Here is a 25,716-nt window from a genome sequence, read left to right on the forward strand (position 1 = left end):
AAATGGCTCTAAAACACCAAAGGAAAGGGCTAGAGTGCTGCAAATGGCAGCAAAACGTAATTAAGAGCATGGCAAGTGCTCTGCAAACAAATGTGGATAGGGAAATAACTTAAAACAACAAAAAAAAACAGAAAAATAAAACAATGTTCTTCTTCATCTCTGAAGGACGAGGCCCATATGGAGTAGGAGGGAGGTTGAGGTGGTGGTGGATGTGGCGGTGACATAGGCGTGCGCACAGGGTGTGCTGGGTGTGCCTGGGCACACCCTAATCACCTAGGGCACATAGCATTGCCAGTGAGGAGATGGGAAAGATCTCCCTGGGACCTGCTCTGCTCTATTTCTCCTTGCCTACAGGTACATGGCCCCGATACATTACTCTCCCTGCTGGCAAACACATGCATGTGTATTTCAACTTTGGGGTGCACACCTTAATGCAATAGGCTGCGCACACCTATGGGCGGTGTAGGTGGAAGCGGCGGTGGAGGAGGACCAGGGCCGGATTAACAGCATCATGGGCTTGGTGCTGAGGATTTTGAAGGGCCTTAGGGCCGTGCCTTGCCATGCACCCAGAGGAGGAAGGGTGCAGCCATGCATGCCTAATTCAACATGGGATGCTGTCTCTGAAGCCCATAAACACATCCATGCATCGCCAACTGTCCCTCCTTGTCCGGCCTTCACGCTGTGTGGGGAGGTTCTGAGGGTGCTGCCTGGGGAAGCGAGCATAGAAGCCAGACTTCTGTGTTTACAAGTGACAGAAGAGCGGTAACAGTGAATATGGCCAACCCGGGGCCTATATAAAAGGTAGGGGCCTGGAGCTGCAGCTCCAATAGCCCCTACATTAATCTGGCCCTGAGGAGGAGGACGAGGTAGCCAACACTGCTTCTTTTCACAAATTTTAAATGAGGGTACACCCCAAAAGAGTGAGAAAGAGCAAAAATGGAACAATGGGTGGGTAAGGTCGGTATCCATTGCTATTCTGCATAAGGTACGGAAAAGTCCCGTGGGATCCATGCCTGGTTCATTTTAATGAACGTGAGCTTGTCCACATTGTCTCTGGACAGGCGGCTGCGCTTGTCTGTTATAACGCCCCCAGCCGTGCTAAATACCCGTTCAGATAATACACTGGCTGCAGGGCACGCCAGCACCTCCAAGGCGTAAAGGGCAAGCTCAGGCCATGTGCCCAATTTGGAGACCCAGAAGTTGAAGGGGGCAGACCCGTCATTCACTACATGTAGGCGTGTGCACACATACTGCTCCACCATGTTGGTAAAATGCTGCCTCCTGCTAAGACGTTCCATCTGAGCTGCTGGTGCTGCTGTTTGTTGTGGCGTGCTGACAAAGCTTTTCCACATTTCGGCCATGCTAACCCTGCCTTCTGAGGTGCTGGCGGTGCCCTGGTTGCGTTGGCGACCTCCTCCTCCTCCTCCTCTGCCTTGTGCTTCCACTGTGGCCCCGCTGTCAGATGGGAATGCCAGCAGCATGGCGTCTACCAGCGTGCGCTTGTACTCGCGCATCTTGCGATCGCGCTCCAGTGAGTGAATTAAGGACGGTACGTTGTCCTTGTAACGGGGATCCAGCAGCGTGGCCACCCAGTAATCAGCACAAGTTAGAATGTGGGCAACTCGGCGGTCGTTGTGGAGACACTGCAGCATGTAATCGCTCATGTGTGCCAGGCTGCCCAGAGGCAACGAAAGGCTGTCCTCTGTGGGAGGTGTATGGTCCGTGTCCTCTGTATCCCCCCAGCCACGCACCAGTGATGGCCATGAGCTGGCCTGGGTGCCACCCTGCTGTGAACATGGTTCCATCTCCTCCTCCAGCTCCTCCTCCTCCTCATCCTCCTCATCCTCCAGAACTGTGCCCCTGCTGGACAATTGCGTCCCTGGCGTTTGCGTGTGCAGGAACCCACCCTCGGAGCCCCTTGCGAATGACTGCCCTGAAAGCCTTGGAAATGTTACCTCTTCATCCTCCTCCTCCTCCTCATCCTGTGCCACATCCTCTTCCATCATCGCCCGAATTGTTTTTTCAAGGAGGCATAGAAGTGGGATAGTTAAGCTGAGAACGGCGTCATTGCCACTGGCCATGTTGGTGGAGTACTCAAAACAGCGCAACAAGGCACACAGGTCTCGCATGGAGGCCCAGTTATTGGTGGTGAAGTGGTGCTGTTCCGCAGAGCGACTCACGCGTGCGTGCTGCAGCTGAAACTCCACTATGGCCTGCTGCTGCTCGCACAGTCTTTCCAGCATGTGCAAGGTGGAGTTCCACCTTGTGGGCACGTCACATATGAGGCGGTGAGCGGGAAGGCCGAAGTTACGCTGCAGCGCTGCCAGGCGAGCAGCAGCAGGGTGAGAACGCCGAAAGTGCGCACAAACGGCCCGCACTTTCTGCAGCAGCTCTGACATATCGGGGTAGTTTTTAAGGAACCTCTGCACCACCAAATTCAGCACATGCGCCAGGCAAGGGATGTGCGTCAAACCGGCTAGGCCCAGAGCTGCTATGAGATTTCGCCCGTTATCGCACACCACCAGGCCGGGCTTGAGGCTCGCTGGCAGCAACCACTCATTTGTCTGCTGTTCCATGCTCCTCCACAACTCCTGCGCGGTGTGTGGTTTGTCCCCCAAACAGGCAAGTTGTAAAACTGCCTGCTGTCGTTTACCCCTGGCCGTGCTGAAGTTGGTGGTGAAGGTGTTACGCTGTCCGGATGAGGAGGCGGTAGAGGATGAGGAAGCGGAGTAGGAGGAGTTAGGAACAGGAGGCAAACTGAAGCGCCCTGCAATCCTCGGTGGTGGAAGGACATGCGCCAAATTGCTATCCGCCTCAGGCCCATCCGCCACTGCATTTACCCAGTGTGCCGTTAGGGAGATATAACGCCCCTGACCGTGCTTACTGGTCCACGTATCCGTAGTTAGGTGGACCTTGGCACAGATGGCGTTGCGCAGTGCACACCTGATTTTTTCCCCCACTTGGTTGTGCAGGGAAGGGATGGCTTGCCTGGAAAAGTAGTGGCGGCTGGGCACGACGTACTGTGGGACAGCCACCGACATAAGGTTTTTAAAACTGTGCGTCTCCACCAGACGGAATGACAGCATTTCAAAGGCCAATAATTTTGAAATGCTGGCATTCAGGGCCAGGGATCGCGGGTGGGTAGGGGGGTACTTCCTCTTCCTCTCAAGTGTTTGGGAGATGGAAAGCTGAACGCTTCCACGGGACATTGTGGAGATGGTTGTTGGTGACCCAGGTGGTGGTGTTGCTGACAGATCGTCTGTTTGCGGGGTGGCAGGTGCCGGTATCACTACAGATGTGGCTGGAGCGGCCGAGACTGCAGCAGAAGAGGAAGCAGGATGAGCCAGAGACGTTTCTTGGTTTTGAAGGTGTGTACTCCACTGCAGCTCGTGCTTTGCACTTAGATGCCTGATCATGCAGGTTGTGCTCAGGTTGAGAAGGTTCATGCCTCGCTTCAAGCTCTGATTGCACAGGGTGCAAACCACTCGTGTCCTGTCATCAGCACATTTTCTAAAGAACTTCCACGCTAGAGAACTCCTTTGAGCTGACTTTGGTGCGCTCGTTCCCTTGCTGCGTTGGGCAGTAGCGGGCGTAGTGTCTAGGGCACGGCCGCTCCGCTTCTGCACCCTGCTCCCTCTTCTGCTGTGCTGGTGGCTCTGTGCGACCACCGCCTCTTCCTCCAAACTACTCAGTTCACCTGCATGACGTTCATTCCATGTGGGGTCGAGGACCTCATCGTCCTCCACATCATCTTCCACCCAGTCTTCACCCCTGCCCTCCTTGTCGGTCTCCACAATGCTGAACGCCGCAGCAGTTGGCACCTGCGTTTCGTCATCATCGGAGACGTGCTGCGATGATCCTTGCATGTACTCATCTTGAGAAATAAGTGGTTGGGCATCGCTGCACTCAATCTCTTCCACTTCTGGGGCAGGGCTAGGTGGATGGCCCTGGGAAACCCTGCTGACAGAGTCCTCAAAAAGAATAAGAGACTGCTGTATGGCTTGGGGCTCAGACTGCTGGCCTGATTTGCAAGGGGGTGAGGTGAAAGACGGTTGGACATTGGCTGCAGGTGCCAACTCTGACCTTTCTGCAGTAGACTGGGTGGGAGACAATGTGAAGGAACTGGAGGCACTGTCAGCAGCAAACCAATCTACTATCGCCTCAACTTGTTCTGGCCTCATCACTTCTAGGGGCGTTTGATGCCCTACCAAATACTGATGCAGGTTCTGTCGCCTACTCACACTTGAGGAAGGTGTTTCACTTGTGCGTGTAGCTGGCACAGATCGACCATGTCCTCTCCTTGCAACAGGAGCTCTACCAGCAGCACCACGACCCAGGCCACGGCCCTTATTTGACGGTCTCCTCATATTTCTGTAATTTAAGATCTTGCCCTAGAAAGGTTTTTATTGAATAGCGGAATAGAAAATATGATCCAAAAAAAGTGTATGTATATCACACGTACACAACCACACTAGGCCCCAATTACTATTGTTTGTACCCCTAAAAGGCTAGATGAGGAGTAGGGGGAGTATGGAACAGGCAGCACCCTCAAACCTTCAGAAGTATGAGATGAACCCCAACAACTTGGAAAGGTGGATCTCTCTCACACGTACCGACACAGACTATCCCGCAATTCAATTGATCCTCAAAGGTTTTTATTGAATAGCGGAATAGGAAATATGATCAAAAAAAGTGTATGTATCTCGCACGTACACAACCACACTAGGCCCCAATTACTATTGTTTGTACCCCTAAAAGGCTAGATGAGGAGTAGGGGGGGTATGGAACAGGCAGCACCCTCAAACCTTCAGAAGTATGAGATGAACCCCAACAACTTGGAAAGGTGGATCTCTCTCACACGTACCGACACAGACTATCCCGCAATTCAATTGATCCTCAAAGGTTTTTATTGAATAGCGGAATAGGAAATATGATCAAAAAAAGTGTATGTATCTCGCACGTACACAACCACACTAGGCCCCAATTACTATTGTTTGTACCCCTAAAAGGCTAGATGAGGAGTAGGGGGGGTATGGAACAGGCAGCACCCTCAAACCTTCAGAAGTATGAGATGAACCCCAACAACTTGGAAAGGTGGATCTCTCTCACACGTACCGACACAGACTATCCCGCAATTCAATTGATCCTCAAAGGTTTTTATTGAATAGCGGAATAGGAAATATGATCAAAAAAAGTGTATGTATCTCGCACGTACACAACCACACTAGGCCCCAATTACTATTGTTTGTACCCCTAAAAGGCTAGATGAGGAGTAGGGGGGGTATGGAACAGGCAGCACCCTCAAACCTTCAGAAGTATGAGATGAACCCCAACAACTTGGAAAGGTGGATCTCTCTCACACGTACCGACACAGACTATCCCGCAATTCAATTGATCCTCAAAGGTTTTTATTGAATAGCGGAATAGGAAATATGATCAAAAAAAGTGTATGTATCTCGCACGTACACAACCACACTAGGCCCCAATTACTATTGTTTGTACCCCTAAAAGGCTAGATGAGGAGTAGGGGGGGTATGGAACAGGCAGCACCCTCAAACCTTCAGAAGTATGAGATGAACCCCAACAACTTGGAAAGGTGGATCTCTCTCACACGTACCGACACAGACTATCCCGCAATTCAATTGATCCTCAAAGGTTTTTATTGAATAGCGGAATAGGAAATATGATCAAAAAAAGTGTATGTATCTCGCACGTACACAACCACACTAGGCCCCAATTACTATTGTTTGTACCCCTAAAAGGCTAGATGAGGAGTAGGGGGGGTATGGAACAGGCAGCACCCTCAAACCTTCAGAAGTATGAGATGAACCCCAACAACTTGGAAAGGTGGATCTCTCTCACACGTACCGACACAGACTATCCCGCAATTCAATTGATCCTCAAAGGTTTTTATTGAATAGCGGAATAGGAAATATGATCAAAAAAAGTGTATGTATCTCGCACGTACACAACCACACTAGGCCCCAATTACTATTGTTTGTACCCCTAAAAGGCTAGATGAGGAGTAGGGGGGGTATGGAACAGGCAGCACCCTCAAACCTTCAGAAGTATGAGATGAACCCCAACAACTTGGAAAGGTGGATCTCTCTCACACGTACCAACACAGACTATCCCCCAATTTAACTGATCCCCAAAGGTTTTTGATTAAATAGCGGAATAGAAAATATGATCCCAAAAAAGTGTATGTATATCACACGTACACAACCACACTAGGCCCCAATTACTATTGTTTGTACCCCTAAAAGGCTAGGAGTAGGGGGGGTATGGAACAGGCAGCACCCTCAAACCTTCAGAAGTATGAGATGAACCCCAACAACTTGGAAAGGTGGATCTCTCTCACACGTACCAACACAGACTATCCCCCAATTTAACTGATCCCCAAAGGTTTTTGATTAAATAGCGGAATAGAAAATATGATCCCAAAAAAGTGTATGTATATCACACGTACACAACCACACTAGGCCCCAATTACTATTGTTTGTACCCCTAAAAGGCTAGGAGTAGGGGGAGTATGGAACAGGCAGCACCCTCAAACCTTCAGAAGTATGAGATGAACCCCAACAACTTGGAAAGGTGGATCTCTCTCACACGTACCAACACAGACTATCCCCCAATTTAACTGATCCCCAAAGGTTTTTGATTAAATAGCGGAATAGAAAATATGATCCCAAAAAAGTGTATGTATATCACACGTACACAACCACACTAGGCCCCAATTACTATTGTTTGTACCCCTAAAAGGCTAGGAGTAGGGGGAGTATGGAACAGGCAGCACCCTCAAACCTTCAGAAGTATGAGATGAACCTCAACAACTTGGAAAGGTGGATCTCTCTCACACGTACCAACACAGACTATCCCCCAATTTAACTGATCCCCAAAGGTTTTTGATTAAATAGCGGAATAGAAAATATGATCCCAAAAAAGTGTATGTATATCACACGTACACAACCACACTAGGCCCCAATTACTATTGTTTGTACCCCTAAAAGGCTAGGAGTAGGGGGAGTATGGAACAGGCAGCACCCTCAAACCTTCAGAAGTATGAGATGAACCCCAACAACTTGGAAAGGTGGATCTCTCTCACACGTACCAACACAGACTATCCCCCAATTTAACTGATCCCCAAAGGTTTTTGATTAAATAGCGGAATAGAAAATATGATCCCAAAAAAGTGTATGTATATCACACGTACACAACCACACTAGGCCCCAATTACTATTGTTTGTACCCCTAAAAGGCTAGGAGTAGGGGGAGTATGGAACAGGCAGCACCCTCAAACCTTCAGAAGTATGAGATGAACCTCAACAACTTGGAAAGGTGGATCTCTCTCACACGTACCAACACAGACTATCCCCCAATTTAACTGATCCCCAAAGGTTTTTGATTAAATAGCGGAATAGAAAATATGATCCCAAAAAAGTGTATGTATATCACACGTACACAACCACACTAGGCCCCAATTACTATTGTTTGTACCCCTAAAAGGCTAGGAGTAGGGGGAGTATGGAACAGGCAGCACCCTCAAACCTTCAGAAGTATGAGATGAACCCCAACAACTTGGAAAGGTGGATCTCTCTCACACGTACCAACACAGACTATCCCCCAATTTAACTGATCCCCAAAGGTTTTTGATTAAATAGCGGAATAGAAAATATGATCCCAAAAAAGTGTATGTATATCACACGTACACAACCACACTAGGCCCCAATTACTATTGTTTGTACCCCTAAAAGGCTAGGAGTAGGGGGGGTATGGAACAGGCAGCACCCTCAAACCTTCAGAAGTATGAGATGAACCCCAACAACTTGGAAAGGTGGATCTCTCTCACACGTACCAACACAGACTATCCCCCAATTTAACTGATCCCCAAAGGTTTTTGATTAAATAGCGGAATAGAAAATATGATCCCAAAAAAGTGTATGTATATCACACGTACACAACCACACTAGGCCCCAATTACTATTGTTTGTACCCCTAAAAGGCTAGGAGTAGGGGGAGTATGGAACAGGCAGCACCCTCAAACCTTCAGAAGTATGAGATGAACCCCAACAACTTGGAAAGGTGGATCTCTCTCACACGTACCAACACAGACTATCCCCCAATTTAACTGATCCCCAAAGGTTTTTGATTAAATAGCGGAATAGAAAATATGATCCCAAAAAAGTGTATGTATATCACACGTACACAACCACACTAGGCCCCAATTACTATTGTTTGTACCCCTAAAAGGCTAGGAGTAGGGGGAGTATGGAACAGGCAGCACCCTCAAACCTTCAGAAGTATGAGATGAACCCCAACAACTTGGAAAGGTGGATCTCTCTCACACGTACCAACACAGACTATCCCCCAATTTAACTGATCCCCAAAGGTTTTTGATTAAATAGCGGAATAGAAAATATGATCCCAAAAAAGTGTATGTATATCACACGTACACAACCACACTAGGCCCCAATTACTATTGTTTGTACCCCTAAAAGGCTAGGAGTAGGGGGAGTATGGAACAGGCAGCACCCTCAAACCTTCAGAAGTATGAGATGAACCTCAACAACTTGGAAAGGTGGATCTCTCTCACACGTACCAACACAGACTATCCCCCAATTTAACTGATCCCCAAAGGTTTTTGATTAAATAGCGGAATAGAAAATATGATCCCAAAAAAGTGTATGTATATCACACGTACACAACCACACTAGGCCCCAATTACTATTGTTTGTACCCCTAAAAGGCTAGGAGTAGGGGGAGTATGGAACAGGCAGCACCCTCAAACCTTCAGAAGTATGAGATGAACCCCAACAACTTGGAAAGGTGGATCTCTCTCACACGTACCAACACAGACTATCCCCCAATTTAACTGATCCCCAAAGGTTTTTGATTAAATAGCGGAATAGAAAATATGATCCCAAAAAAGTGTATGTATATCACACGTACACAACCACACTAGGCCCCAATTACTATTGTTTGTACCCCTAAAAGGCTAGGAGTAGGGGGAGTATGGAACAGGCAGCACCCTCAAACCTTCAGAAGTATGAGATGAACCCCAACAACTTGGAAAGGTGGATCTCTCTCACACGTACCAACACAGACTATCCCCCAATTTAACTGATCCCCAAAGGTTTTTGATTAAATAGCGGAATAGAAAATATGATCCCAAAAAAGTGTATGTATATCACACGTACACAACCACACTAGGCCCCAATTACTATTGTTTGTACCCCTAAAAGGCTAGGAGTAGGGGGAGTATGGAACAGGCAGCACCCTCAAACCTTCAGAAGTATGAGATGAACCCCAACAACTTGGAAAGGTGGATCTCTCTCACACGTACCAACACAGACTATCCCCCAATTTAACTGATCCCCAAAGGTTTTTGATTAAATAGCGGAATAGAAAATATGATCCCAAAAAAGTGTATGTATATCACACGTACACAACCACACTAGGCCCCAATTACTATTGTTTGTACCCCTAAAAGGCTAGGAGTAGGGGGAGTATGGAACAGGCAGCACCCTCAAACCTTCAGAAGTATGAGATGAACCCCAACAACTTGGAAAGGTGGATCTCTCTCACACGTACCAACACAGACTATCCCCCAATTTAACTGATCCCCAAAGGTTTTTGATTAAATAGCGGAATAGAAAATATGATCCCAAAAAAGTGTATGTATATCACACGTACACAACCACACTAGGCCCCAATTACTATTGTTTGTACCCCTAAAAGGCTAGGAGTAGGGGGAGTATGGAACAGGCAGCACCCTCAAACCTTCAGAAGTATGAGATGAACCCCAACAACTTGGAAAGGTGGATCTCTCTCACACGTACCAACACAGACTATCCCCCAATTTAACTGATCCCCAAAGGTTTTTGATTAAATAGCGGAATAGAAAATATGATCCCAAAAAAAGTGTATGTATATCACACGTACACAACCACACTAGGCCCCAATTACTATTGTTTGTACCCCTAAAAGGCTAGATGAGGAGTAGGGGGAGTATGGAACAGGCAGCACCCTCAAACCTTCAGTATGAGATTGTGTTCACTGTACCCCACAAAGATTGAGTTCACTGCACCCCACAATGATTGTGTTCACTGCACCCCACAAAGATTGTGTTCACTGCACCTCACAAAGATTGTGTTCACTGTACCCCCCAAAGATTGTGTTCACTGCACCCCACAAAGATTCTGTTCACTGTACCCCACAAAGATTGTGTTCACTGCACCCCAAAAAGATTGTGTTCACTGCACCCCAAAAAGGATGTTGTTCACTGCACCCCAAAAAGGATGTTGTTCACTCCACCCCAAAAAGATTGTGTTCACTGCACCCCACAAAGATTGTGTTCACTGCACCCCAAAAAGATTGTGTTCACTGCACCCCAAAAATGATTTTGTTCACTGCACCCCAAAAAGGATTTTGTTCACTGCACCCCAAAAAGGATGTTGTTCACTCCACCCCAAAAAGATTGTGTTCACTGCACCCCAAAAAGATTGTGTTCACTGCACCCCACAAAGGATTTTGTTCACTGCACCCCAAAAAGATTGTGTTCACTGCACCCCAAAAAGGATGTTGTTCACTGCACCCCAAAAAGGATTTTGTTCACTGCACCCCAAAAAGATTGTGTTCACTGCACCCCACAAAGGATTTTGTTCACTGCACCCCACAAAGATTGTGTTCACTGCACACCAAAAAGGATTGTGTTCACTGCACCCCAAAAAGATTTTGTTCACTGCACCCCAAAAAGATTGTGTTCACTGCAGCCCAAAAAGATTGTGTTCACTGCAGCCCAAAAAGATTGTGTTCACTGCAGCCCAAAAAGATTGTGTTCACTGCAGCCCAAAAAGATTGTGTTCACTGCAGCTCACACACAGAAAAATGGATGTGGATCACTGACACCTGCCTATCTCCAATCCCACACCACACAGCAATATCGATTGTAGTTTGTAGAACACAGTTTCCCTAAAATTCAGCAGACTCTGTCCCTAACAGGATTGAGAAGAGATCGTAGATCAGGATTGAGTGCAGACCCCACCCCCCACACAGCAATATCGATTGTAGTTTGTAGAAGACACTGACCCTATATAATTCAGCAGACTCTATCCCTAAAATGCCTACAACTCGCCCTGCCTAAACACTCCGACCTGTCCCTCAATTCTATCCGGACACAAATGGTTTTTTCCTGCCTATCTTTCCCTAATCAGCAGCCAGCACGTTGATGTGTGCTCTGTCCCTGAATCTAAGCAGCATAATGACGCCGCTGCGGCTGCCTCGAACTTATAAAGACTTGGTCACATGCTTCAGACGGCCAATCACAGCTACTGAGACATTTGCAGGCATGGCTGGGATGGCTTAAGGCACACCAGTTAAACGATTGTTGATTGGCTGTTGAAAGCCCGCCATGAAAAGAGCGCCAAAGCATGCAAAACCCGGAAATAAAACGACCGAACACGGATTTTTACCCGAACATACAGTAAAGTGTCCGTGTCCGTGTTCGGGTACAAAAAATCCAATTATTCGGTACGAACACGAATAATACAGTCCGTGTTCGCTCAACACTACACACAAACATAAATGCACATACATACAGAAAGCCTTGTTAAAAATGGCCATACTGTACCTTAACTTCCTGCCGGGTATTGCACTGTAGCGGGAGGCAGAGAGCGAGCACAGCACACACTGTGCTTTCACTTTCCTATGTGAGACCAGCTCCCTCAGTGTCGATATACAGTTCGGCTAAGGATAGGGGAGCTTGGTCTCAGCTGCGCTTGCGGCTCCTCCTCTCTATACATACAGGGGGCCCGGTCGCCTTTATTAAAAATTACCTTTCCTTTTCAATCTGCAGCTGTTGTAATTTTCTGAAAATGCAATGCAATATGGCTATGTATAAAAAAACGTGTAGCGCTTACAATAATGTGTCAAAGTGAAACTTAAATCAGTGAAACCATGATTCTAAATAAGTACCAAGTCCCAAAAAAAGTTCATATATGAAAAAATGTAGAAAAGAAAACTTGTGCATTAAGCAGGACCACATGTCCCAGCATGCAGATAAGAGTCTCAGTCCCTCCACGGCAGACGAGAGGAAGCCACCAGTGGGATAACACAAAAAGGGGAGTGGCCGCCTACCAGAGTCTGTTGGCTATCCAAATGAATGGAAAAGCCAAAAAGCGCATGTAAACTGTTGTAGACCACCGGATAAAGATCATCTGACTCGGCTGCTCAGGTCAACTCACAGGAGGGCATATAGGGCACATGGAGTCCATCTACATAAGGAAGTAACAATAGCACATAGCATAATTTTGTTTAAAAAAGATGCATTTAATTAACCACTTTACCACCGGAGGATTTTGCTGTCTTACGTCTGGGCCACTTTTTGCGGTTCGGCACTGTGCAATTTTAACGGACAATTGCGTGGTCATGCAATGCTGTACCCAAACGAAATTTACGTCCTTTTTTTCCCACAAACAGAGCTTTCTTTTGGTGGTATTTGATCACCTGTGCGATTTTTACTTTTTGCGCTATAAACAAAGAGTGACAATTTTGAAAAAATAACAATATTTTTCACATTTTTTTTTATATGAAATCCCCCACCCCCCCCCCCCCAAAAGAATGTAAAAATCAAAATTTTTTATCATTTTAGGCCAATTTGTTTTCTGCTACATATTTTTGGTAAAAAAAATTGCAATAAGCGTATTTTGATTGGTTTGCGCAAAAGTTATTGCGTTTACTAACTATGGGAAAGATTTCTGTCATTTTTATTGTTTTTTTTTTTAACGAGTAATGGCGGCGATCTGCGACATTGCGGCGGACAGATCGGACCCTTGACTGACATTTTTTTACACTTTTGGGGGTACCAGTGACATTACTACAGTAATCAGTGCTATACATATGCACTGTTACTGTAAAAATGACACTGGCAGGGAAGGGGTTCATTTTTATTGGTGATCAAGGGGTTAATGTATGCCTGGTGCTTACTAATGTGTGTGGGGGGAGGTGACTGAGTGACACAGGGACAGATCAGCTATGCTGAACCCTGCAATCTGACCCTGCCTGTCACTTAGGAGATCCGCCCGCTTGTGTTTACACAAGCGGGCGGATCTCCACACTCGATTCCCTGACAATCGGGGAAGAGCGGCGGTGATCACCGCCGCTCCTCCCCTGGCCCAACTCCCGCTGTGCCTGAATACAGCGGGAGCGAGCCTCTGGCAGCGTGCGCGCGCCGCCGAGAGAGGGGAATGTCTGGTGACGTAGGTCTACGTCGTCAGATGTTATCAAGCTACTTTGCCGCAGTAGCAGACAGCTCAGTGAGCAGTGGTAAAAGTGGTTAAAAGGTAGTGCACTTACATGTAACATGAGAACGTCAGGCATAAAAACAGTCTCTCCAGACAGCAATAGGGAAGCAAACGCCATATAATTCATTTGCTTGCGCCAGCTTGGGGGTGTGTTGTCGTAGCGTCTGGTCCAGCTCACTATGGCTACCTGGAGGTGTTCTGTACACAGAATGTACACACATCATTTCCTGCTTGTGTGATTGGCTCACCAATTTTCCCAGAAGTCTGCCTAAGCTACAAGTCAGATTTCTGGCATCCCCTGCAACAAAAATGTCATTTTTGGTGAGATAATCCTAATAGGAACACCTCTAAAGGGATGCAGGTCCAGCAGCTTTCTTCATTAGAGCCCTGCAGCTGCCACAGCTGATAGATATTTATGAAACCACTCCCATTTGACCTGCTCAGCACAGAGGAACAAACAGTGATTTCTTCATAATAACAAAAGGTAGGAATCTGCAATAATGTTTGTTAAAATCCTTGCAATGTACAGAGATCACCCAGAGGGGAATGATTTTTTCTAAACAAAAGTGGAGTTACACTTTAACACAAAACCCCCCACCCCTTGCTTTATTGCTTGGGTTCCCTACTTGACTTTACACCCTGCTCCTCTAATTCGGTCTCACCCAGCCCAGCTATATTACCATGCTCCCACCAACTGCCTGCTCCCCCCTCCCCCCTGCTCCCCCAGCACCCCCAACGTTAAGCCTAATCCTCTTATCTGAGTGCTGCTGTTCTGCTTCCTTCACTCAGCAGCTCCATATTACCATGCTTCACAAGCCAACGTAACCCCCTTTGTCTAAACCACCCTTGCCTGCACTGCCCCCCCCCCCCCTTATGATTGAATTGAACTGGTTTCCCTATTTAACCCTGCATACCTTCTTTCTTCTCTTCATTGCCTCAAAAGTATAGAAAAGGTCCCTGCATTTTGGATATCATCGCACTGTCTCTTTCATTTTTCCGATAAACTTTATTGCTATCACAAGGGATGAACAACATCTCTTACGATAGCATGGGCCCTGACAGGTCCTCTTTACGGAGAAATCTGGGGTCTAATAAAATAATTTTAATAGCAATGAATGCCTACTAGGGATAGACCGATTATCGGCAAGGCCGATATGCACTTTCCCCGATATATCGGTATCGGCCCCGGAACTGGCCGATATTCCCCATATTTTTGTGATGTCATTCTGCCTTCTTAGGCTGCCTCCCTCGCCTTGGACAGCCTCGTCTGGAGTCAGGACTAGTCTTGCAGGAGTGTATAACAGCCATACACCCACCCATAGCAGCCCGGTGCCAGCCAGCCACCCACATCCACAGGCCCTGTACCAGCCAACCAGCCACAAGCACTGTACCAGCGAGCCAGCCAGCCACCCACAGGCTCTCTACCAGCCAGCCAGCCAGCCATCCACAGGCCCGGTACCTGCCAGCCACAGGCACTGTACCAGCGAGCCAGCCAGCCACCCACAGGCCCTGTACCAGCCAGCCAGCCATCCACAGGCCCTGCACCTGCCAGCCACAGGCACTGTACCAGCCACCCACAGGCACTGTACCAGCCAGCCACCCACAGGCCCTGTACCAGCCAGCCACAGGCACTGTACCAGCCAGCCACCCACAGGCCCTGTACCAGCCAGCCAGCCACCCACAGCCCCTATGCCAGCCACCCACCCACCGACCCACCACAGGGTGCCAGCCACCCACCACAGGGTGCCAGCCAGCCAGCCATCCACCACAGGGGGCCAGCCAGCCATCCACCACAGGGTACCAGCCAGCCAGCCATCCACCACAGGGTGCCAGCCATCCACCCACCACAGGGTGCCAGCCAGCCACCCACCACAGGGTGCCAGCAAGCCAGCCATTAAGCATTGAACAAAAATGAACATGTTCAGTATCAGATTTGTGTCAAAAATTGTCTTTATTTTTCAAAACTTTAAATGTACATAATATCGGCCCATATCGGCCGATACCGATATGTTGTGACCAAAATATCAGTATCGGCCCTGAAAATACCATATCGGTCTATCCCTAATACCTACTACATAGTTATCACCAGCTGGTACTAGAATTTGACCTCATGACCTCACGTTTGTGAGCTCGGTAATTAAGATGGAAGATATGGGCGAGCAGAGCTACTCCTGCAGAAACCATAAAAAGATGTTCATGAAAACACAAAGAATAGAGAAGATTTTGGTGCCTGGAAACCTGTTGCTTAGCAATCTCATCAAGGTCTTAACTCATCAGTGTGTAGCAGGAGGGAGAGGACTTTAAGCTTACTAAGACTGCACTGAGTGACTGGAAGAAATGTTATCTATCTAATCCAGCTATCCCCTCCTAAAGAAATATAAGGGATCATAAATTACAGATTGTATATTTTGTACAAAACAGCATTTTCTTTCTTTTCACAGTATAGCGATTCTTTACAAAAACACAAGACAGTATTCAGGCTTTAATTTAAAACAGTATTTATGTGGGATGGACACTAGAGTCTTCAGATGGTACATGCACATTTCCCTTCCACAAGAAAATTTTGCAAATTCAAAAAATAAGGTGGCTGATTTCAGCCACTTTCTGATGATCCATCTGAAATTCAAGCCATGGATGACCCTGCTAAAAATCTAAGGCGCCAGGTGGAAAATTATCTGCTGTACTGTGAGTGGGTGGGTTGTCAGCGCCTGGGGCAAGGTAAGCAATTTGCGCCCCCTACACAAACCTACTAGATCACTACACAGACCACTACACTGACCTAGCTGACCACTACAGAGACCTACCTTATTCCTACACTGACCTACCTGATTACTATACTGACACCTACACTGACCTACCTGATTACTATATTGACACCTACGCAGACCTACCTGACCACTACATAGACCTACCTGATTACTATATTGACACCTACACTGACCAACCTGATTACTATACTGACACCTACACAGACCTACCTGACCACTACACTGACCTACCTGATTACTATACTGACACCTACACTGACCTACCTGATCACTACACTGACCTACCTGATTACTATACTGACACCTACACTGACCTACCTGATCACTACACTGACCTACCTGATTACTATACTGACACCTACACTAACCAACCTGATCACTACACTGACCTACCTGATTACTATACTGACACCTACGCAGACCTACCTGACCACTACACAAACCTACCTTATTCTTACAATGACCTACCTGATTACTATACTGACATCTACACTGACCTACCTGCTCACTACACAGACTTACCTAATTCCTACACTGACCTACCTGATTACTATACTGACACCTACACAGACCTACCTGCTCACTACACAGACCTACCTAATTCCTCCACTGACCTACCTGATTACTATACTGACACCTACACAGACCTACCTGACCACTACACAGACCTACCTTATTCCTACACTGCCCTACCTGATTACTATACTGACATCTATACTGACCTACCTGACCACTACACAGACCTACCTGACCACTACACTGACCTACCTGATTACTATACTGACAAGTACACTAACCTACCTGACCACTACAGAGACCTACCTTATTCCTAAAATGACCTACCTGATTACTATACTGACACATACAGTGACCTACCTGACCACTACAGAGACCTACCTTATTCCTACACTGACCTACCTGATTACTATACTGACACCTACGCTCACCTACCTTATTCCTACACTGACCTACCCCATTACTATACTGACACCTACACTGACCTACCTGCTCACTGCACAGACCTACCTTATTCCTACACTGACCTACCTGATTACTATACTGACACCTACGCAGACCTACTTCACCACTACACAGACCTACCTTATTCCTACACTGACCTACCTGATTACTATACTGACACCTACACTGACATACCTGACCACTACACTGACCTCCCTGATTACTATATTGACACCTACACTGACCTACCTGACCACTACAGAGACCTACCTTATTCCTACACTGACCTACCTGATTACTATACTGACACCTACACTGACCTACCTGATCACTACACTGACCTACCTGATTACTATACTGACACCTACACTGACCTACATGACCACTACAGAGACCTACCTTATTCCTACACTGACCTACCTGATTACTATACTGACACCTACACTGACCTACCTGACCACTACACAGGCACCTACACTGACCTACCTGATTCCTGCACTAATCAACCTGATCACTACACTGAGCTACCTAATTACTATACTGACACCTACACTGACCTACCTGACCACTACACAGACCTACCTGACCACTACACAGACCTACCCTACCACTACACAGACCTACCTGACCAACACACAGACCTACCTGACTTCTACACAGACCTAACTGACCAATACACTGACCACTACCCTGACCTACCTGTTTCCTGCACTAACACATTTGATCAGTATACTGACACCTACAGAGACCTATCTGACCACTACAGAGACTTACCTGATTCCTACACTAGCCTACCTGATTACTATACCGACACCTACACTGACCTACCTGACCACTACATAGACACCTACACTGACCTACCTGATTCCTGCACTAATTGACCTGATCACTACACTGAGCTACTTAAATACTAAACTGACACCTACACTGACCTACCTGACCACTACACAGACCTACCTAACCACTACACAAACTTACCTGTTCACTACACTATCACCTACACTGACCTACCTGCTTCCTGCATTAACCTACCTGATCCCATGACTAACCTACCTGATCACTATACTGACACCTACACTAACCTACCTGACCACTACACAGACCCATTTGACTACTACACAGACACCTACACTGACCTACCTTATTCCTACACTTACCTACCTGATTCCTGCACTAACCAACCTGAACACTACACTGACCTACCTAATTACTATACTCACACCTACACTGACCTACCTGACCACTACACAAACCTACCTGACCACTACACAAACCTACCTGACCACTACACAGACACCTACATTGACCTACCTTATTCCTACACTGACCTAACTTATTCCTGCTCTAACCAACTTGGTCACTACACTGACCTACCTAATTACTATACTGACACCTACAATGACCTGTACAAAGAGCAAATGACTCCTGCGCTTGAGGGGTGGCCTTGCGGCTGGTATGCTGAAAATGCGATTCAGGTCGAATTGTAGTAAATTCAGGCTGTGCTGCCACTCTCAACGGGTCGTGGTAACCCAAAGCAGATACTAGAAAAGAGAAATGGACAGAGGGCACACCAGCCTAGCGCATTATCTTTAAAACAATTTATTGTAATAGACATATATACACATTATACTCACAAAAAAGTAGAGACCCCTTGTGGTCCCTCATTGCTTATTGCCCGTGTTTCATAATCGTTTTGTGAGTATAATGTGTATATATGTCTATTACAATAAACTGTTTTAAAGATAATGCGCTAGGCGGGTGCGCCCTCTGTCCATTTCTCTTTTCTAGTACCTACACTGACCTACCTGACCACTACAATGACTTACCTGACCACTACACAGACTTACCTGACCACTACACTGACCTATCCGTTTCCTACACTAACCTACCTGATCAATATACTTACGCCTACAGAGACCTATCTGACCACTATAGAGATCAACCTGATTCCTACACTAACCTACCTGATTATTATACTGACACCTTCACTGACCTACCTCACCACTACACAGACCTACCTGACCGCTACACTGACCTACCTGACCGCTACACTGACCTACCTGATTCCTGCACTAACCGACCTGTCACTACACTGACCTACCTAATTACTATACTGACACCTATACTGACCCCTACACTGACATTTCTGATTCCTACACTGACCTACCTGACACCTACACAGACCTACCTGACACCTTCACTTACTCCCCTACACTGACCCCCCTACACTAACCCCTACACTGACCCCCAGACACAGACCCCCCCTACACTGACACCTTCACTGACCCCTACACTAACCCCTTCACTGACACCTACACTGACCCACAGACACAGACCCCCCCTATACTGACACCTTCACTGACACCTTCACTGACCCCTACACTGACCCCTTCACTGACACCTACACTGACTCTCCTACACTGACCCACCTACACATAACTCCCTTCACTGACCCCCTTCACTGACACCTACACTGACCCCCCTACAATGCCCCCCCTACACTGACACCTACACTGACCCCCCCTACACTGACACCTTCATTGACCCCCCCTACACTGACACTTTCACTGACACCTACACTGACCCCCCCTACACTGACCACTACACTGACACCCCTACACTGATCCATATACTGACCCCCCTTCACTGACACCTTCACTGACCTCTACACTGACATCTACACTAACCCAGTTACACTGACCCCCTACACTGACACCTGTCACAACGATCTGGTCCAAAGCGGGCGGCTGACCCCCCCTACACTGACCCCACACACTGACACCTACACTGACCCCACACACTGACACCTACACTGACACACCTACACTGACCCCCCACACTGACACCTACACTGTCCCCCCTATAGTGACACTTTCACTGACACCTACACTGACCCCCCTACACTGACCTACCTCCCTCGACCATGTCCACTTCCCTGGACCCTGGGCCAGCAAAACGACTCTCACCGGTGTTGTCTTCACTCTGCTGAGCTGAGAGTCTGCTCTGCCGCAATGCTGGCTGCCTGCCACAACGATCTGGTCCAGAGTGGGTGGCTGAACCCCCTACAATGACCCCACACACTAACACCTACACTGACCCCCTACACTGACACCTACACTGACCCCCTACACTGACACCTTCACTGACCCCTACACTGACACCTTCACTGACCCCTACACTGACACTTTCATTGACACCTACACTGACCCCTCCCCCCACACTGACACCTACACTTACTCCCCTACACTGACCTACCTCCCCTGACCATTTCCACTTCCCTGGGCCCTAGGCCAGCAAAACGACTCTCACCGGTGTTGTCTTAACTCTGCTGAGCTGAGAGTCTGCTCTGCTGCTGGCTGCCTGTCACAACGATCCGGTTCGGAGCAGGCAGCTGACCCCCCCTTACACTGACCCCCCTACACTGACCCCACACACTGACACCTACACTGACCCCCCTACACTGCCCCCCCCCAGCACTGACACTTTCACTGACACCCCTACACTGAAAACCCCCAACACTGACCCCTAACACTGACCCCCATACACTGACACCCCCTACACTGACCTACCTCCCCCCTCCCTCGACCAAATCCACTTCCCTGGGCCCCCGGGCCAGCAAAACGTTGGCTTCACTCTGCTGAGCAGAGAGTCTGCTCTGCCGTGCTGCTGGCTGCCTGCCACAACGGTCCGGTCCGAGACTGCGAGGCGGAGGCGGGGCTTCCCTGCAGCGATTAGTTTGTTCAACTTATACTCACCCTCTCCATTGCTCTCATGTCACTCCAACATGTCTCAGCAAGTAGTGAAAACTACCTTGCTGCACATTAAGAAGGTTTTCACTTTATAGCAGTGCCCTGATCCCTATCCTGCTGTATGATAATAATATTCAACAAAATACCAGAAACTTTGAATAACATTTACTTTTAAACATTAATAACAGAACAGTAATTATATAATTAAAAATATATATTATATATAGATATATAAATAAATAAATAAATATATATATATATATATATATATATATATATATATATATATATACCGTATATACACATATATAATCGGGACCCCTTAACATTACACAGGCCCCCCTGCATATTACACAGCCCCCCTGCACACGCACCCTGGATATTACACAGCCCATCCTCAGCTCTGCCCTTTCCTACCTTACCCCATGCAGAGGGGGAGACAGAGCAGAAGCGGAGCAAGGAGCAGGAAGCTGAATGAGAACACGAGAGAGACACACAGCGGAAGCTTCCAGAGTTAATTTTTCATAGTAACAAGCTAGTGATTAGTTGCAAGAACCACCTGGCAACCAATCACCTGGAAAGTTAACTCCTGAAGCTCCCGTTGTCTTATCGGTGCTGCTGTGTGTCTCTCCCGTGTTCTCATTTAGCTTCCTGCTCCGCTCTGCTCCTACTTAAAAGGTCAGCGGGTCAGGTGCACGTGAATTCATCATGTGCACTGATTGGCCAAACATTTTGTGGCGGTGGGCTGGATGCGGCCTGTGGGCCATAGGTTGCTAAATCCTGCACTATGCCATAACCTGTCTAGTTATAGAGTTATTGTGTCAACAAAAATTTTTAAAAACATGTGATACTAGTGATATCAACAAACATTTATACACAATGGTGACATCTCTGCTATCTATCAATTGTAATTGTAGCACCCTCTAGTGTGTGGTACTGGTAGTGAGAGTAGGCAAACTATACTCTGACTCCATTTACATAGTAAGTCTGTAATTGGGTTAGGGTTACAAGAGTTCAGGGCTGGATGACTATCCTGGCAGCTCTCCGGTCCCCTCCTGTTTCTAGAATGTTGGAGAATATTCTAGAACATAGTTGGTTGAGGCTAGGGGCTGCCTTCAATATTTATGGACCCTTGGCCAATCCCCAGTAATAGGCCTGGCAGGGGACTGGGAAATCCATTATTAGCCATGGGCCATGCCAGCAGTGGTGTCAGGTGGAAGATGGGGAAGCAGTGTTGAGAAGTGGCTGTCGGTGGCCCTTGAGAGACCGCTTACCGGGGAGGGCAGGAACCTCGGGGCTGGGCTTGAGAGGCTGGCCTGGAAAGATCCCAACACAGGAGGCAGTTGGAGAGATTCATGCCGAAGAGGCAGTGGGAGAGAGCAAGACAGTGAGTAGATCAGCACGGTGCAGGGACAGACAAGGGCAGAGACTGCCAGCTGTAACAGTGCTGTCTTGAAGACAACAGTGTGCCAAGTCTTTATCCAACCTTGCCCTGGTGAATTTCTCTGTGTGTCACTCGGGCAAGACTGGGGCAGAGAGCCAGTCAGGAGGACTGGGAAGGTAAGCAGACAGGTGTGGCTAGTGGCAGACAGGTGGGTTAGCATTCTGCAAGCAAGTGGAACTGGGATCAGTAGCCACAGGAAAGCAGAAGAAAATGTGTTATGCTGTTCACTCTATTTGCGCTACTTTGTCAAAGGGTCTGTGAGTCCTTGCCTGTAATGGGCCTTTTCTGAACTAGCCATATACTGCTAATTCCCTCAAGAGTGAAACAGCAGGAGCTGTACATAAAGGTATTAAGTGTTTGCAGGAGGAAGTGAGAAGAGGAATCTGTAAAAGGGGAGAAAGTTGTATCTGAAGTTCTGTTCTTGTCACACTGGGCATCCCATAATTCCCTACCCCATCTAAGTTATCATCCCCGTAATAAAACTACAAAAACAAGCCAAGAACAGTTTTCTGCATTAAGTGAATGAAGGAAATGCTGTGTGACTGACTGTGCAGCAGTCAGGGACCCTAACTTCAGCAACTCCTACAGGGGGTAGTGCTACATAATTAAAAGATATAAAAGATATTAAAAGATATGAAACATCATTTTTCTCTGGAGAACATGCCAATACTAACCAAATGACTCATTAATTAGGATATCTTTTAGGTACAGTATAATGTATGTTACAGTACATTTGCATAGAAGTAATTCAAAGAACCCTGGAGCTTATATGAAAATATGGAGGCCGCCATTGCTGCCTTCTTTTAATTGCCTGGCTATCATGCTCATCCACAGGCTTCAAGACTTTCTAAGTTGCTAATTCTTCAAAAATAAATGTTAATGTATGCACTAAAAGCTGGAAAACTGAACTTGCTTACCTTGGCGAATAAGGTTTTTAAACATATGTTAACAATGTAATAGATTTTAGGCATACAGTATCTTGAGAGCAGATCTGTAATGAAGTTAGTTCATATATCCTATGGAAAATATAAAATTATTCACAGATGTTCCATGTGTCTTCTTGATTATCCCCTTTCTATTTGAAACAAGCTTGCATAGAATTGTAATTGATTGAACCACAGATATGTGTAAATCACAGATGGTGGGTACAGTAATTACAATGCCCATGCTTGTCAATAGAATGGCCTTGAAATAAGGAGAGAGAAGCACTTTGTGCAGGTTTGGTGTTGCCATGGTACTTACAGGGCACATGTCTAGCTTTGAAAGGGAAAAACATTTTGCAGAACAATAAGCAAATGTAACAAAGCCACAGTTCTGCATACACATGTTTTACTTGACCAGAGTAGATCAGAGCTCACCTTGTTAAACTAAAATTCTCCACCAACTGCTACAAACTCTACCCTCCTGTAACCTCCCCTTTTATTAATAATCACACTACTAAAAACATAACCTAAACCAGTTGAACTTGGTTGCAGGTCCTTGACAGTACCATATTACTACCAACTTTGTGTCTGTATCACCATTTGGCAGAGTTACGCTTCCAGCCGCTAAGCACCGTCTCAGGCACTAACCCAGCCGACCTCAGACACCCACCTGTAGCAAGTAGAAGAGCCATACCTTGGATGGGTCCCCACCAGCTCAGACCAGCTTTTAGACCCCTGTCAAGGACCCCAAACCGCCATAGTGACAAAAGTGTAACACCTTACACGTGTGCGCAATTCCACACACGAAAAGCCCTCTGAATCTCCTCCTGCAACCCCAAAAACCATAAATCAGTGCCAACAGCATCGAGATGAACACCGTCACCCCAGAGGAACTGTCACGTATAGGTCTCCAAGTCCAAATGCCTCACGACCAGACCCCATTCCTGCTAAAAAACCTGCCCACTTCCTTGTTTACCTTAATGCAGGCCTTGTTAAGTCTCTCCACTGATCTGGCTGCTGCCAAGAAGTGCGTGCTACTATGTCTGACCAGACTATGAGCATCCCCAGAAAGGAAGCACGAAGCCTCAAAAAGTCGAACTTTAAATCTAATTTTAGCTACCTCATTGAAACACTAAGACGTCTGGGGCCTTGTCCAGTATTGCAAATCGGTGAACCTCGGGCACTACTCGGCTCCACAGCATGCCAGGTACTCCTATCCACCTAACCCTCCCTGCCTCCCTGGGTAAGCCCAACTGTCTGCCGTTAGGTCTAACCTCAGCCCTCTTGGCCCCCCAGAAGACATATGAATGCCCGGGAATACAGATTAGGCACTGCGGGACACCTGCAAAGAAGCAAAACACAGTGCACCTACCGACAAAGAACACATCAGATGAACAACAAAAGACAGAAAGACAGAAAAAACAAGGAGAGCCTCCTTAATAAGGAGTGCCTAAATGAGGTGGGGTCTGACGTACAATCGGAATCTGCTGTACTCCCACCTGCTAATGCGCCTGACCAACCCCTTATCCAAGCCCCAGGAGCCGCCTCAGTGGCAGCCCCAATATGAAAGAAATGTGAAGCATATTCTGCTGGGTTCAAACCCTCAGCCAACAAACATTTTCTAAAGACTGACACAAATTGAAACTTGGACAACGAGGAACCGTCCGAGTGAACAAATAATGCGCCACGCTTCAGAGGCCGTACTTGAAGGAAATGTTCCAGCACCAGTACCGGACAAATACCAGGACTGTTACCCTGAAACAGCTCCACTCACCTACCCCTGCCCCCTTGGTCTGTCTTGGAGCGTCTGATACAGATCCGCATGGAAGTGGCCTTGCATCCAACATCCCCCAACATCAGCCCTCTGGCAACTCGCTTTGAAGGACTAACAAGTACTAATCCGGAATGCTCCAAAGAAAGCCAATTAGAATGCCGCCCTGAACAACATTTGTTTAAAATGCGACAAGCAGATTGTGACGTGAGTCACTTTGGTTGGGGGGCTTGTGGAACCCAGATTGCTTTAGGGAGGTTGGGAGTCTACTTGTCCAGCTTCCCAAGCCTCTCTTGTGTGTAAGTCACCCTGTGTCTATTAGGGGCACAGGGTGACCAAGAACCCCAGTCAGGTCTGCACTAATCAGACTCGCTGTACATCCACACTGGACTCAGCCTTTCATGTTACCCCGGTTATCCTGGGTTCTACATGTGTGGTTTGTGTTGAAAGAATGAAGGGGCTCTTTCACTTGGGACAATAATATTTCTGAACAGTGTCCCTCAGGAAATATATGAAGATATATTGCAGATTGCTAGGATATTGCAAAAGTGTTTCATAGACCTTTGCTAGTGGGGTGGGGGTTTGTTATTGTTGAATACCTGCATTCCATTGTTCTATTGTTCCTGTCTGCCTTGAGTATGCTTATTATGGGATGTGTATGTTTGTGTGGATTGGCTCTAAGGGGGAGAGGTTGTCCCAGAGTGTATATCTCCTTGTGCTTTGTGTTTCAATAAACAGTTTTTGATTCTGGTTTGACTCCAAAACTTGTACTGTCAAGTTCTTGGGGTAACTATAGCCAG

The sequence above is a fragment of the Pelophylax lessonae genome (genome assembly GCF_965119305.1).
Source record: "Pelophylax lessonae genome assembly, chromosome: 3".
NCBI classification, from domain to species: Eukaryota; Metazoa; Chordata; class Amphibia; order Anura; family Ranidae; genus Pelophylax; species Pelophylax lessonae.